The sequence below is a fragment of the Epinephelus lanceolatus genome, chromosome 24 (assembly GCF_041903045.1).
Source record: "Epinephelus lanceolatus isolate andai-2023 chromosome 24, ASM4190304v1, whole genome shotgun sequence".
Classification (NCBI taxonomy): domain Eukaryota; kingdom Metazoa; phylum Chordata; class Actinopteri; order Perciformes; family Serranidae; genus Epinephelus; species Epinephelus lanceolatus.
In genome coordinates, this window is record NC_135757.1 from 23782351 (window position 1) to 23795740 (window position 13390).

Below are 13390 nucleotides of genomic sequence, written 5' to 3' on the forward strand. Positions count from 1 at the left end.
TGCCATAGACAGCGTAACTGGAAACAAAAGCAGCTGTGGCACTCCCCGTCGGGGAATCGAACCCCGGTCTCCCGCGTGACAGGCGGGGAGACTCACCACTATACTAACGAGGAGATGTCAGGTGCTGCGGAGGCCTCTGCGCGGCAGGCCCGGGTTCGATCCCCGGCCGATGCAACACCGCCATGTTAGGCTGTTACTGTAGTGTTAGGCGGGATTTAAACTCCTGCGGTGAGCATTTACACTTGAGCCGTGGTGTGTCTGTGTCACTCTGCGGTTACACCTCCAAAACACTAGTCGGCGGCTGGGTTTCTGTGAAGTGCTGTAAAGTTTTGTTGATTCAAAACAAACATTAAACATGGCTTGAACGTGACCATTTCAAACACAAGTCGCAAATCGCCGTCACTAGGACTGGCAGCATTCTCAGACAAAGCACCTGTCTTTTGCTGGACACATTTTCCCCACAAATACAACATGCTAACGTTTTTAGCACAAGCCTATGGCATTTTACATGGTATAAATTAGCCAAGCGGCTAGTAGTGGACTTTTTTCTCTGCTCCAAGGACAAGGACAGAGGACAACAAGAACAACAACAGCAACTTTTAACAAAGGTAACGTTACAAAATTCTGCTCCCTTGACCCTCGCAAGGTTCACCGACAAAACAACTGTCTTATACTAATCACGTTTTGCAAACAAATGTAACATGCTAGCGTTATTAGCACAAGCCTATGGCATTTTACATTGTATAGATTAGCCTAGCGACGAGCGGAGATTCCCTCTGCTCATGGGAAGCCAGGCTAAATCCCGAAGTGTAAATCCCCGAAGGATAAATCACACACAAGGCTGTGAACTGCTATTTCTGTGGAGGCTTTATTGTCTTCACAATGTATTGTTTGTTATCTGTGGAATAAAAGTAAATAAAAGCTTTGTTTCCATAGGGGAAATGGTTTCAGCTTACGAAAATAGACAGGAGGCCCGTGTAACCGCGGCGCGAAGTCACATTTCTTGGGGAGGTGCATGTCAGGCCATGGCGTAGGCTGCAAACAATCACAGCAACAGCTCAGTAAACCGCATTAAATGCCATACAACAAGTTAAGCAGTCTTGCTTAGCCCATACATCTGTGATAAAGCTATGCCCAGTTGTTATATTACCAATCCTTGATTGGATGGAAGAAAGAGTTGCTTTGTGGTGTGGTGCTTTGTTAGCAGTCTTTGTTGTGTCCTTGTTCCAAAGGTGCAGATCCGAGGAAGCCGCTCGCTCGGGGTCCGTGCAGAGGTAGATGCTGGGTTGCTAATTCACAGACAAAGCACTTGTCATATGCTGGACACATTTTCCCCACAAATACGACATGCTAATGCTTTTAGCACAAGCCTATGGCATTTTACCTACCGCTGCCAACGCATAAGGTCTCGTGGATGGCGCCTGTGGCACAGCAGTAATAAGGAAGGGTGTCGCGTGCGCATTGGTGGTTCAGTGGTAGAATTCTGGTTTCCCACGCGGGAGACCCGGGTCCGATTCCCGGCCAATGCAATGAGCTTTCCCCCGCTGTTAGGAATCAGCCCTTGCACGGCTTCTTCATCTTCTGGCAGTTAATACCTGAGGGGTTTACCACTAAGCAGGACTGGCTGCTTAGCGAGGTATGCCGAGTCTGAAGCCACAGCTTTGCCGTCCCACGAAGGCGGCCCTCTTTTAACCTGGCTATATGGCCACGGTCATTTATGCTACCGACCTAACCTGGCCTGGACTAGTTTTTGTTGGGTATTTGGGCTGGAAATCAGTTAAAAAAGCACCTTTCACCGATCCTTTGACAAGCGTCAACTCTGTGGTGAATGTCAGTCTATGAACGGTGCAGATTCTCATCTGAGGGAACACGTTGTAAATGCGCTTTGTCCAACTTGATGCAACGTTACATTAGTAATGCCGCTGAAGAAAAAAAGCGCCCAGTAGCGCATAGCCTTTGTGTGTCAGGTTGCAGGTTGTTTTGTTGTCTTTGCCCTGGGAACAAACTGCATCTCAGTGCTGCAGAAAATGGGGGCAAACGTATTGTTTTATTCTATTGACAAGGTTGTTCTTGCTGTTTGTGAGCTAGCAAAATTGATTGTGTGATTGATTTGTCACCCATGGGATACCACACGAAAAGCGATACCAGTGAATTTTTTTCTCCCCTCACCTCTCAGAGCCGAGGGTAGCGCGTCATAGACAGACCAATGGGAGAGGACCAGGTTTTTCTGCTGTGATGTGGGCCTCGTCGGTGTTGTGGATGAAGCGGTGATGTGAGCATTGGTGGTTCAGTGGTAGAATTCTCGCCTGCCACGCGGGAGACCCGGGTCCGATTCCCGGCCAATGCAGTGAGCTTTTAGTGCCGTCTTCAGTCGGCCCTTGGCCATCCAGGGGATTTTCGTGCTAAGGACAAGCAGTCATTTCTGTTCACGTGAGACAAAAGATGCTGTAGATTTGACTCGTGCAGTTGGGTTGCATTTTGTGCCTCGTTGGCGCAGTAGGCAGCGCGTCAGTCTCATAATCTGAAGGTCGTGAGTTCGAGCCTCACACGGGGCAGGTGGTTTTTTTTTTCTTTGTTTCTTTTCTTTTCTTTGTCCTGGCCTGGAATTATCCGCAGTGAACGACACGACTCGAACCGGCGCCTGGGCGGTGTTCAAGCAGCATTTGTCAGCATTGGTGGTTCAGTGGTAGAATTCTCGCCTGCCACGCGGGAGGCCCGGGTTCGATTCCCGGCCAATGCACTATACCTTTGACTCGCTGACGATGAAGATGTGAATATGTCATGGTACATCCATGGCAGAGCCTGACAGTGAAAGACAGCACTTTGATTGACACTTCAGCTGAGGCCACCAGAAGAGGTTTGGATGTGAGTAAAGGAAACAAACAGCTAAAGTCAAGAGGGAGTGGGATTGAAGCAAAGTGCTTAGAGAAGAGAGGCCACTGTTTTTTCCTTTAGCCATGGAGCTCTTGAGCAGAAACGGTTTTTAAAGGTTTGCTAGGGCATGGACAAAATCCTTTGTTCTTTCTACATGGGGTTGTGTTGTTAATGTCCCAAGTGGCAAACTGGCATCTCCAGTCCGTCCTGTGGAACTTCTGGTCTCTCTTTTTGGTCTCCATAGCAGCAGACTAACGCCGCCTGCTGCCACGGACAGCGATTTTCCTCTCACGCAGGTGCAGAACATACGTGCTGGTTGGCGGTTGGCGGTTGGCGGTACAGCAATACGCGGGGTCAGACTGACAGAGTGTTTTTCTTTACAGGAGAAAAGACATAACTGTTAGGCAAGAGTAATTAAGAAATTGCCATAGACAGCGTAACTGGAAACAAAAGCAGCTGTGGCACTCCCCGTCGGGGAATCGAACCCCGGTCTCCCGCGTGACAGGCGGGGATACTCACCACTATACTAACGAGGAGATGTCAGGTGCTGCGGAGGCCTCTGCGCGGCAGGCCCGGGTTCGATCCCCGGCCGATGCAACACCGCCATGTTAGGCTGTTACTGTAGTGTTAGGCGGGATTTAAACTCCTGCGGTGAGCATTTACACTTGAGCCGTGGTGTGTCTGTGTCACTCTGCGGTTACACCTCCAAAACACTAGTCGGCGGCTGGGTTTCTGTGAAGTGCTGTAAAGTTTTGTTGATTCAAAACAAACATTAAACATGGCTTGAACGTGACCATTTCAAACACAAGTCGCAAATCGCCGTCACTAGGACTGGCAGCATTCTCAGACAAAGCACCTGTCTTTTGCTGGACACATTTTCCCCACAAATACAACATGCTAACGTTTTTAGCACAAGCCTATGGCATTTTACATGGTATAAATTAGCCAAGCGGCTAGTAGTGGACTTTTTTCTCTGCTCCAAGGACAAGGACAGAGGACAACAAGAACAACAACAGCAACTTTTAACAAAGGTAACGTTACAAAATTCTGCTCCCTTGACCCTCGCAAGGTTCACCGACAAAACAACTGTCTTATACTAATCACGTTTTGCAAACAAATGTAACATGCTAGCGTTATTAGCACAAGCCTATGGCATTTTACATTGTATAGATTAGCCTAGCGACGAGCGGAGATTCCCTCTGCTCATGGGAAGCCAGGCTAAATCCCGAAGTGTAAATCCCCGAAGGATAAATCACACACAAGGCTGTGAACTGCTATTTCTGTGGAGGCTTTATTGTCTTCACAATGTATTGTTTGTTATCTGTGGAATAAAAGTAAATAAAAGCTTTGTTTCCATAGGGGAAATGGTTTCAGCTTACGAAAATAGACAGGAGGCCCGTGTAACCGCGGCGCAAAGTCACATTTCTTGGGGAGGTGCATGTCAGGCCATGGCGTAGGCTGCAAACAATCACAGCAACAGCTCAGTAAACCGCATTAAATGCCATACAACAAGTTAAGCAGTCTTGCTTAGCCCATACATCTGTGATAAAGCTATGCCCAGTTGTTATATTACCAATCCTTGATTGGATGGAAGAAAGAGTTGCTTTGTGGTGTGGTGCTTTGTTAGCAGTCTTTGTTGTGTCCTTGTTCCAAAGGTGCAGATCCGAGGAAGCCGCTCGCTCGGGGTCCGTGCAGAGGTAGATGCTGGGTTGCTAATTCACAGACAAAGCACTTGTCATATGCTGGACACATTTTCCCCACAAATACGACATGCTAATGCTTTTAGCACAAGCCTATGGCATTTTACCTACCGCTGCCAACGCATAAGGTCTCGTGGATGGCGCCTGTGGCACAGCAGTAATAAGGAAGGGTGTCGCGTGCGCATTGGTGGTTCAGTGGTAGAATTCTGGCTTCCCACGCGGGAGACCCGGGTCCGATTCCCGGCCAATGCAATGAGCTTTCCCCCGCTGTTAGGAATCAGCCCTTGCACGGCTTCTTCATCTTCTGGCAGTTAATACCTGAGGGGTTTACCACTAAGCAGGACTGGCTGCTTAGCGAGGTATGCCGAGTCTGAAGCCACAGCTTTGCCGTCCCACGAAGGCGGCCCTCTTTTAACCTGGCTATATGGCCACGGTCATTTATGCTACCGACCTAACCTGGCCTGGACTAGTTTTTGTTGGGTATTTGGGCTGGAAATCAGTTAAAAAAGCACCTTTCACCGATCCTTTGACAAGCGTCAACTCTGTGGTGAATGTCAGTCTATGAACGGTGCAGATTCTCATCTGAGGGAACACGTTGTAAATGCGCTTTGTCCAACTTGATGCAACGTTACATTAGTAATGCCGCTGAAGAAAAAAAGCGCCCAGTAGCGCATAGCCTTTGTGTGTCAGGTTGCAGGTTGTTTTGTTGTCTTTGCCCTGGGAACAAACTGCATCTCAGTGCTGCAGAAAATGGGGGCAAACGTATTGTTTTATTCTATTGACAAGGTTGTTCTTGCTGTTTGTGAGCTAGCAAAATTGATTGTGTGATTGATTTGTCACCCATGGGATACCACACGAAAAGCGATACCAGTGAATTTTTTTCTCCCCTCACCTCTCAGAGCCGAGGGTAGCGCGTCATAGACAGACCAGTGGGAGAGGACCAGGTTTTTCTGCTGTGATGTGGGCCTCGTCGGTGTTGTGGATGAAGCGGTGATGTGAGCATTGGTGGTTCAGTGGTAGAATTCTCGCCTGCCACGCGGGAGACCCGGGTCCGATTCCCGGCCAATGCAGTGAGCTTTTAGTGCCGTCTTCAGTCGGCCCTTGGCCATCCAGGGGATTTTCGTGCTAAGGACAAGCAGTCATTTCTGTTCACGTGAGACAAAAGATGCTGTAGATTTGACTCGTGCAGTTTGGTTGCATTTTGTGCCTCGTTGGCGCAGTAGGCAGCGCGTCAGTCTCATAATCTGAAGGTCGTGAGTTCGAGCCTCACACGGGGCAGGTGGTTTTTTTTTTCTTTGTTTCTTTTCTTTTCTTTGTCCTGGCCTGGAATTATCCGCAGTGAACGACACGACTCGAACCGGCGCCTGGGCGATGTTCAAGCAGCATTTGTCAGCATTGGTGGTTCAGTGGTAGAATTCTCGCCTGCCACGCGGGAGGCCCGGGTTCGATTCCCGGCCAATGCACTATACCTTTGACTCGCTGACGATGAAGATGTGAATATGTCATGGTACATCCATGGCAGAGCCTGACAGTAAAAGACAGCACTTTGATTGACACTTCAGCTGAGGCCACCAGAAGAGGTTTGGATGTGAGTAAAGGAAACAAACAGCTAAAGTCAAGAGGGAGTGGGATTGAAGCAAAGTGCTTAGAGAAGAGAGGCCACTTTTTTTTCCTTTAGCCATGGAGCTCTTGAGCAGAAACGGTTTTTAAAGGTTTGCTAGGGCATGGACAAAATCCTTTGTTCTTTCTACATGGGGTTGTGTTGTTAATGTCCCAAGTGGCAAACTGGCATCTCCAGTCCGTCCTGTGGAACTTCTGGTCTCTCTTTTTGGTCTCCATAGCAGCAGACTAACGCCGCCTGCTGCCACGGACAGCGATTTTCCTCTCACGCAGGTGCAGAACATACGTGCTGGTTGGCGGTTGGCGGTTGGCGGTACAGCAATACGCGGGGTCAGACTGACAGAGTGTTTTTCTTTACAGGAGAAAAGACATAACTGTTAGGCAAGAGTAATTAAGAAATTGCCATAGACAGCGTAACTGGAAACAAAAGCAGCTGTGGCACTCCCCGTCGGGGAATCGAACCCCGGTCTCCCGCGTGACAGGCGGGGATACTCACCACTATACTAACGAGGAGATGTCAGGTGCTGCGGAGGCCTCTGCGCGGCAGGCCCGGGTTCGATCCCCGGCCGATGCAACACCGCCATGTTAGGCTGTTACTGTAGTGTTAGGCGGGATTTAAACTCCTGCGGTGAGCATTTACACTTGAGCCGTGGTGTGTCTGTGTCACTCTGCGGTTACACCTCCAAAACACTAGTCGGCGGCTGGGTTTCTGTGAAGTGCTGTAAAGTTTTGTTGATTCAAAACAAACATTAAACATGGCTTGAACGTGACCATTTCAAACACAAGTCGGCAAATCGCCGTCACTAGGACTGGCAGCATTCTCAGACAAAGCACTTGTCTTTTGCTGGACACATTTTCCCCACAAATACAACATGCTAACGTTTTTAGCACAAGCCTATGGCATTTTACATGGTATAAATTAGCCAAGCGGCTAGTAGTGGACTTTTTTCTCTGCTCCAAGGACAAGGACAGAGGACAACAAGAACAACAACAGCAACTTTTAACAAAGGTAACGTTACAAAATTCTGCTCCCTTGACCCTCGCAAGGTTCACCGACAAAACAACTGTCTTATACTAATCACGTTTTGCAAACAAATGTAACATGCTAGCGTTATTAGCACAAGCCTATGGCATTTTACATTGTATAGATTAGCCTAGCGACGAGCGGAGATTCCCTCTGCTCATGGGAAGCCAGGCTAAATCCCGAAGTGTAAATCCCCGAAGGATAAATCACACACAAGGCTGTGAACTGCTATTTCTGTGGAGGCTTTATTGTCTTCACAATGTATTGTTTGTTATCTGTGGAATAAAAGTAAATAAAAGCTTTGTTTCCATAGGGGAAATGGTTTCAGCTTACGAAAATAGACAGGAGGCCCGTGTAACCGCGGCGCAAAGTCACATTTCTTGGGGAGGTGCATGTCAGGCCATGGCGTAGGCTGCAAACAATCACAGCAACAGCTCAGTAAACCGCATTAAATGCCATACAACAAGTTAAGCAGTCTTGCTTAGCCCATACATCTGTGATAAAGCTATGCCCAGTTGTTATATTACCAATCCTTGATTGGATGGAAGAAAGAGTTGCTTTGTGGTGTGGTGCTTTGTTAGCAGTCTTTGTTGTGTCCTTGTTCCAAAGGTGCAGATCCGAGGAAGCCGCTCGCTCGGGGTCCGTGCAGAGGTAGATGCTGGGTTGCTAATTCACCGACAAAGCACTTGTCATATGCTGGACACATTTTCCCCACAAATACGACATGCTAATGCTTTTAGCACAAGCCTATGGCATTTTACCTACTGCCGCCAACGCATAAGGTCTCGTGGATGGCGCCTGTGGCACAGCAGTAATAAGGAAGGGTGTCGCGTGCGCATTGGTGGTTCAGTGGTAGAATTCTGGCTTCCCACGCGGGAGACCTGGGTCCGATTCCCGGCCAATGCAATGAGCTTTCCCCCGCTGTTAGGAATCAGCCCTTGCACGGCTTCTTCATCTTCTGGCAGTTAATACCTGAGGGGTTTACCACTAAGCAGGACTGGCTGCTTAGCGAGGTATGCCGAGTCTGAAGCCACAGCTTTGCCGTCCCACGAAGGCGGCCCTCTTTTAACCTGGCTATATGGCCACGGTCATTTATGCTACCGACCTAACCTGGCCTGGACTAGTTTTTGTTGGGTATTTGGGCTGGAAATCAGTTAAAAAAGCACCTTTCACCGATCCTTTGACAAGCGTCAACTCTGTGGTGAATGTCAGTCTATGAACGGTGCAGATTCTCATCTGAGGGAACACGTTGTAAATGCGCTTTGTCCAACTTGATGCAACGTTACATTAGTAATGCCGCTGAAGAAAAAAAGCGCCCAGTAGCGCATAGCCTTTGTGTGTCAGGTTGCAGGTTGTTTTGTTGTCTTTGCCCTGGGAACAAACTGCATCTCAGTGCTGCAGAAAATGGGGGCAAACGTATTGTTTTATTCTATTGACAAGGTTGTTCTTGCTGTTTGTGAGCTAGCAAAATTGATTGTGTGATTGATTTGTCACCCATGGGATACCACACGAAAAGCGATACCAGTGAATTTTTTTCTCCCCTCACCTCTCAGAGCCGAGGGTAGCGCGTCATAGACAGACCAATGGGAGAGGACCAGGTTTTTCTGCTGTGATGTGGGCCTCGTCGGTGTTGTGGATGAAGCGGTGATGTGAGCATTGGTGGTTCAGTGGTAGAATTCTCGCCTGCCACGCAGGAGACCCGGGTCCGATTCCCGGCCAATGCAGTGAGCTTTTAGTGCCGTCTTCAGTCGGCCCTTGGCCATCCAGGGGATTTTCGTGCTAAGGACAAGCAGTCATTTCTGTTCACGTGAGACAAAAGATAGATTTGACTCGTGCAGTTGGGTTGCATTTTGTGCCTCGTTGGCGCAGTAGGCAGCGCGTCAGTCTCATAATCTGAAGGTCGTGAGTTCGAGCCTCACACGGGGCAGGTGGTTTTTTTTTTCTTTGTTTCTTTTCTTTTCTTTGTCCTGGCCTGGAATTATCCGCAGTGAACGACACGACTCGAACCGACGCCTGGGCGATGTTCAAGCAGCATTTGTCAGCATTGGTGGTTCAGTGGTAGAATTCTCGCCTGCCACGCGGGAGGCCCGGGTTCGATTCCCGGCCAATGCACTATACCTTTGACTCGCTGACGATGAAGATGTGAATATGTCATGGTACATCCATGGCAGAGCCTGACAGTAAAAGACAGCACTTTGATTGACACTTCAGCTGAGGCCACCAGAAGAGGTTTGGATGTGAGTAAAGGAAACAAACAGCTAAAGTCAAGAGGGAGTGGGATTGAAGCAAAGTGCTTAGAGAAGAGAGGCCACTTTTTTTTCCTTTAGCCATGGAGCTCTTGAGCAGAAACGGTTTTTAAAGGTTTGCTAGGGCATGGACAAAATCCTTTGTTCTTTCTACATGGGGTTGTGTTGTTAATGTCCCAAGTGGCAAACTGGCATCTCCAGTCCGTCCTGTGGAACTTCTGGTCTCTCTTTTTGGTCTCCATAGCAGCAGACTAACGCCGCCTGCTGCCACGGACAGCGATTTTCCTCTCACGCAGGTGCAGAACATACGTGCTGGTTGGCGGTTGGCGGTTGGCGGTACAGCAATACGCGGGGTCAGACTGACAGAGTGTTTTTCTTTACAGGAGAAAAGACATAACTGTTAGGCAAGAGTAATTAAGAAATTGCCATAGACAGCGTAACTGGAAACAAAAGCAGCTGTGGCACTCCCCGTCGGGGAATCGAACCCCGGTCTCCCGCGTGACAGGCGGGGATACTCACCACTATACTAACGAGGAGATGTCAGGTGCTGCGGAGGCCTCTGCGCGGCAGGCCCGGGTTCGATCCCCGGCCGATGCAACACCGCCATGTTAGGCTGTTACTGTAGTGTTAGGCGGGATTTAAACTCCTGCGGTGAGCATTTACACTTGAGCCGTGGTGTGTCTGTGTCACTCTGCGGTTACACCTCCAAAACACTAGTCGGCGGCTGGGTTTCTGTGAAGTGCTGTAAAGTTTTGTTGATTCAAAACAAACATTAAACATGGCTTGAACGTGACCATTTCAAACACAAGTCGGCAAATCGCCGTCACTAGGACTGGCAGCATTCTCAGACAAAGCACTTGTCTTTTGCTGGACACATTTTCCCCACAAATACAACATGCTAACGTTTTTAGCACAAGCCTATGGCATTTTACATGGTATAAATTAGCCAAGCGGCTAGTAGTGGACTTTTTTCTCTGCTCCAAGGACAAGGACAGAGGACAACAAGAACAACAACAGCAACTTTTAACAAAGGTAACGTTACAAAATTCTGCTCCCTTGACCCTCGCAAGGTTCACCGACAAAACAACTGTCTTATACTAATCACGTTTTGCAAACAAATGTAACATGCTAGCGTTATTAGCACAAGCCTATGGCATTTTACATTGTATAGATTAGCCTAGCGACGAGCGGAGATTCCCTCTGCTCATGGGAAGCCAGGCTAAATCCCGAAGTGTAAATCCCCGAAGGATAAATCACACACAAGGCTGTGAACTGCTATTTCTGTGGAGGCTTTATTGTCTTCACAATGTATTGTTTGTTATCTGTGGAATAAAAGTAAATAAAAGCTTTGTTTCCATAGGGGAAATGGTTTCAGCTTACGAAAATAGACAGGAGGCCCGTGTAACCGCGGCGCAAAGTCACATTTCTTGGGGAGGTGCATGTCAGGCCATGGCGTAGGCTGCAAACAATCACAGCAACAGCTCAGTAAACCGCATTAAATGCCATACAACAAGTTAAGCAGTCTTGCTTAGCCCATACATCTGTGATAAAGCTATGCCCAGTTGTTATATTACCAATCCTTGATTGGATGGAAGAAAGAGTTGCTTTGTGGTGTGGTGCTTTGTTAGCAGTCTTTGTTGTGTCCTTGTTCCAAAGGTGCAGATCCGAGGAAGCCGCTCGCTCGGGGTCCGTGCAGAGGTAGATGCTGGGTTGCTAATTCACCGACAAAGCACTTGTCATATGCTGGACACATTTTCCCCACAAATACGACATGCTAATGCTTTTAGCACAAGCCTATGGCATTTTACCTACTGCCGCCAACGCATAAGGTCTCGTGGATGGCGCCTGTGGCACAGCAGTAATAAGGAAGGGTGTCGCGTGCGCATTGGTGGTTCAGTGGTAGAATTCTGGCTTCCCACGCGGGAGACCTGGGTCCGATTCCCGGCCAATGCAATGAGCTTTCCCCCGCTGTTAGGAATCAGCCCTTGCACGGCTTCTTCATCTTCTGGCAGTTAATACCTGAGGGGTTTACCACTAAGCAGGACTGGCTGCTTAGCGAGGTATGCCGAGTCTGAAGCCACAGCTTTGCCGTCCCACGAAGGCGGCCCTCTTTTAACCTGGCTATATGGCCACGGTCATTTATGCTACCGACCTAACCTGGCCTGGACTAGTTTTTGTTGGGTATTTGGGCTGGAAATCAGTTAAAAAAGCACCTTTCACCGATCCTTTGACAAGCGTCAACTCTGTGGTGAATGTCAGTCTATGAACGGTGCAGATTCTCATCTGAGGGAACACGTTGTAAATGCGCTTTGTCCAACTTGATGCAACGTTACATTAGTAATGCCGCTGAAGAAAAAAAGCGCCCAGTAGCGCATAGCCTTTGTGTGTCAGGTTGCAGGTTGTTTTGTTGTCTTTGCCCTGGGAACAAACTGCATCTCAGTGCTGCAGAAAATGGGGGCAAACGTATTGTTTTATTCTATTGACAAGGTTGTTCTTGCTGTTTGTGAGCTAGCAAAATTGATTGTGTGATTGATTTGTCACCCATGGGATACCACACGAAAAGCGATACCAGTGAATTTTTTTCTCCCCTCACCTCTCAGAGCCGAGGGTAGCGCGTCATAGACAGACCAATGGGAGAGGACCAGGTTTTTCTGCTGTGATGTGGGCCTCGTCGGTGTTGTGGATGAAGCGGTGATGTGAGCATTGGTGGTTCAGTGGTAGAATTCTCGCCTGCCACGCAGGAGACCCGGGTCCGATTCCCGGCCAATGCAGTGAGCTTTTAGTGCCGTCTTCAGTCGGCCCTTGGCCATCCAGGGGATTTTCGTGCTAAGGACAAGCAGTCATTTCTGTTCACGTGAGACAAAAGATAGATTTGACTCGTGCAGTTGGGTTGCATTTTGTGCCTCGTTGGCGCAGTAGGCAGCGCGTCAGTCTCATAATCTGAAGGTCGTGAGTTCGAGCCTCACACGGGGCAGGTGGTTTTTTTTTTCTTTGTTTCTTTTCTTTTCTTTGTCCTGGCCTGGAATTATCCGCAGTGAACGACACGACTCGAACCGACGCCTGGGCGATGTTCAAGCAGCATTTGTCAGCATTGGTGGTTCAGTGGTAGAATTCTCGCCTGCCACGCGGGAGGCCCGGGTTCGATTCCCGGCCAATGCACTATACCTTTGACTCGCTGACGATGAAGATGTGAATATGTCATGGTACATCCATGGCAGAGCCTGACAGTGAAAGACAGCACTTTGATTGACACTTCAGCTGAGGCCACCAGAAGAGGTTTGGATGTGAGTAAAGGAAACAAACAGCTAAAGTCAAGAGGGAGTGGGATTGAAGCAAAGTGCTTAGAGAAGAGAGGCCACTGTTTTTTCCTTTAGCCATGGAGCTCTTGAGCAGAAACGGTTTTTAAAGGTTTGCTAGGGCATGGACAAAATCCTTTGTTCTTTCTACATGGGGTTGTGTTGTTAATGTCCCAAGTGGCAAACTGGCATCTCCAGTCCGTCCTGTGGAACTTCTGGTCTCTCTTTTTGGTCTCCATAGCAGCAGACTAACGCCGCCTGCTGCCACGGACAGCGATTTTCCTCTCACGCAGGTGCAGAACATACGTGCTGGTTGGCGGTTGGCGGTTGGCGGTACAGCAATACGCGGGGTCAGACTGACAGAGTGTTTTTCTTTACAGGAGAAAAGACATAACTGTTAGGCAAGAGTAATTAAGAAATTGCCATAGACAGCGTAACTGGAAACAAAAGCAGCTGTGGCACTCCCCGTCGGGGAATCGAACCCTGGTCTCCCGCGTGACAGGCGGGGATACTCACCACTATACTAACGAGGAGATGTCAGGTGCTGCGGAGGCCTCTGCGCGGCAGGCCCAGGTTCGATCCCCGGCCGATGCAACACCGCCATGTTAGGCTGTTACTGTAGTGTTAGGC

General features: G+C 48.8%; 21 non-coding genes across 21 annotated transcripts; 16 read left to right on the forward strand and 5 right to left on the reverse strand.

The window, feature by feature from the left end:
* Positions 1 to 41: 41 nt before the first annotated feature.
* trnad-guc (transfer RNA aspartic acid (anticodon GUC)) lies at positions 42 to 113 on the reverse strand. The gene has a single exon. It is a non-coding gene; the product is annotated as a tRNA-Asp (tRNA).
* A 1345-nt stretch (positions 114 to 1458) lies between these two features.
* On the forward strand, positions 1459 to 1529 carry trnag-ccc (transfer RNA glycine (anticodon CCC)). Its single transcript has one exon. It is a non-coding gene; the product is annotated as a tRNA-Gly (tRNA).
* A 747-nt stretch (positions 1530 to 2276) lies between these two features.
* trnag-gcc (transfer RNA glycine (anticodon GCC)) lies at positions 2277 to 2347 on the forward strand. Its single transcript has one exon. It is a non-coding gene; the product is annotated as a tRNA-Gly (tRNA).
* Positions 2348 to 2482: 135 nt separating this feature from the next.
* On the forward strand, positions 2483 to 2555 carry trnam-cau (transfer RNA methionine (anticodon CAU)). Its single transcript has one exon. It is a non-coding gene; the product is annotated as a tRNA-Met (tRNA).
* Positions 2556 to 2669: 114 nt separating this feature from the next.
* Positions 2670 to 2740, forward strand: trnag-gcc (transfer RNA glycine (anticodon GCC)). The gene has a single exon. It is a non-coding gene; the product is annotated as a tRNA-Gly (tRNA).
* A 598-nt stretch (positions 2741 to 3338) lies between these two features.
* trnad-guc (transfer RNA aspartic acid (anticodon GUC)) lies at positions 3339 to 3410 on the reverse strand. Its single transcript has one exon. It is a non-coding gene; the product is annotated as a tRNA-Asp (tRNA).
* Positions 3411 to 4755: 1345 nt separating this feature from the next.
* Positions 4756 to 4826, forward strand: trnag-ccc (transfer RNA glycine (anticodon CCC)). The gene has a single exon. It is a non-coding gene; the product is annotated as a tRNA-Gly (tRNA).
* A 747-nt stretch (positions 4827 to 5573) lies between these two features.
* trnag-gcc (transfer RNA glycine (anticodon GCC)) lies at positions 5574 to 5644 on the forward strand. Its single transcript has one exon. It is a non-coding gene; the product is annotated as a tRNA-Gly (tRNA).
* A 135-nt stretch (positions 5645 to 5779) lies between these two features.
* Positions 5780 to 5852, forward strand: trnam-cau (transfer RNA methionine (anticodon CAU)). The gene has a single exon. It is a non-coding gene; the product is annotated as a tRNA-Met (tRNA).
* Positions 5853 to 5966: 114 nt separating this feature from the next.
* On the forward strand, positions 5967 to 6037 carry trnag-gcc (transfer RNA glycine (anticodon GCC)). The gene has a single exon. It is a non-coding gene; the product is annotated as a tRNA-Gly (tRNA).
* Positions 6038 to 6635: 598 nt separating this feature from the next.
* On the reverse strand, positions 6636 to 6707 carry trnad-guc (transfer RNA aspartic acid (anticodon GUC)). The gene has a single exon. It is a non-coding gene; the product is annotated as a tRNA-Asp (tRNA).
* A 1346-nt stretch (positions 6708 to 8053) lies between these two features.
* On the forward strand, positions 8054 to 8124 carry trnag-ccc (transfer RNA glycine (anticodon CCC)). Its single transcript has one exon. It is a non-coding gene; the product is annotated as a tRNA-Gly (tRNA).
* Positions 8125 to 8871: 747 nt separating this feature from the next.
* Positions 8872 to 8942, forward strand: trnag-gcc (transfer RNA glycine (anticodon GCC)). Its single transcript has one exon. It is a non-coding gene; the product is annotated as a tRNA-Gly (tRNA).
* Positions 8943 to 9072: 130 nt separating this feature from the next.
* trnam-cau (transfer RNA methionine (anticodon CAU)) lies at positions 9073 to 9145 on the forward strand. The gene has a single exon. It is a non-coding gene; the product is annotated as a tRNA-Met (tRNA).
* Positions 9146 to 9259: 114 nt separating this feature from the next.
* Positions 9260 to 9330, forward strand: trnag-gcc (transfer RNA glycine (anticodon GCC)). Its single transcript has one exon. It is a non-coding gene; the product is annotated as a tRNA-Gly (tRNA).
* Positions 9331 to 9928: 598 nt separating this feature from the next.
* On the reverse strand, positions 9929 to 10000 carry trnad-guc (transfer RNA aspartic acid (anticodon GUC)). The gene has a single exon. It is a non-coding gene; the product is annotated as a tRNA-Asp (tRNA).
* Positions 10001 to 11346: 1346 nt separating this feature from the next.
* trnag-ccc (transfer RNA glycine (anticodon CCC)) lies at positions 11347 to 11417 on the forward strand. Its single transcript has one exon. It is a non-coding gene; the product is annotated as a tRNA-Gly (tRNA).
* A 747-nt stretch (positions 11418 to 12164) lies between these two features.
* Positions 12165 to 12235, forward strand: trnag-gcc (transfer RNA glycine (anticodon GCC)). The gene has a single exon. It is a non-coding gene; the product is annotated as a tRNA-Gly (tRNA).
* Positions 12236 to 12365: 130 nt separating this feature from the next.
* trnam-cau (transfer RNA methionine (anticodon CAU)) lies at positions 12366 to 12438 on the forward strand. The gene has a single exon. It is a non-coding gene; the product is annotated as a tRNA-Met (tRNA).
* Positions 12439 to 12552: 114 nt separating this feature from the next.
* Positions 12553 to 12623, forward strand: trnag-gcc (transfer RNA glycine (anticodon GCC)). Its single transcript has one exon. It is a non-coding gene; the product is annotated as a tRNA-Gly (tRNA).
* Positions 12624 to 13221: 598 nt separating this feature from the next.
* Positions 13222 to 13293, reverse strand: trnad-guc (transfer RNA aspartic acid (anticodon GUC)). The gene has a single exon. It is a non-coding gene; the product is annotated as a tRNA-Asp (tRNA).
* Between the last annotated feature and the right edge of the window lie 97 nt (positions 13294 to 13390).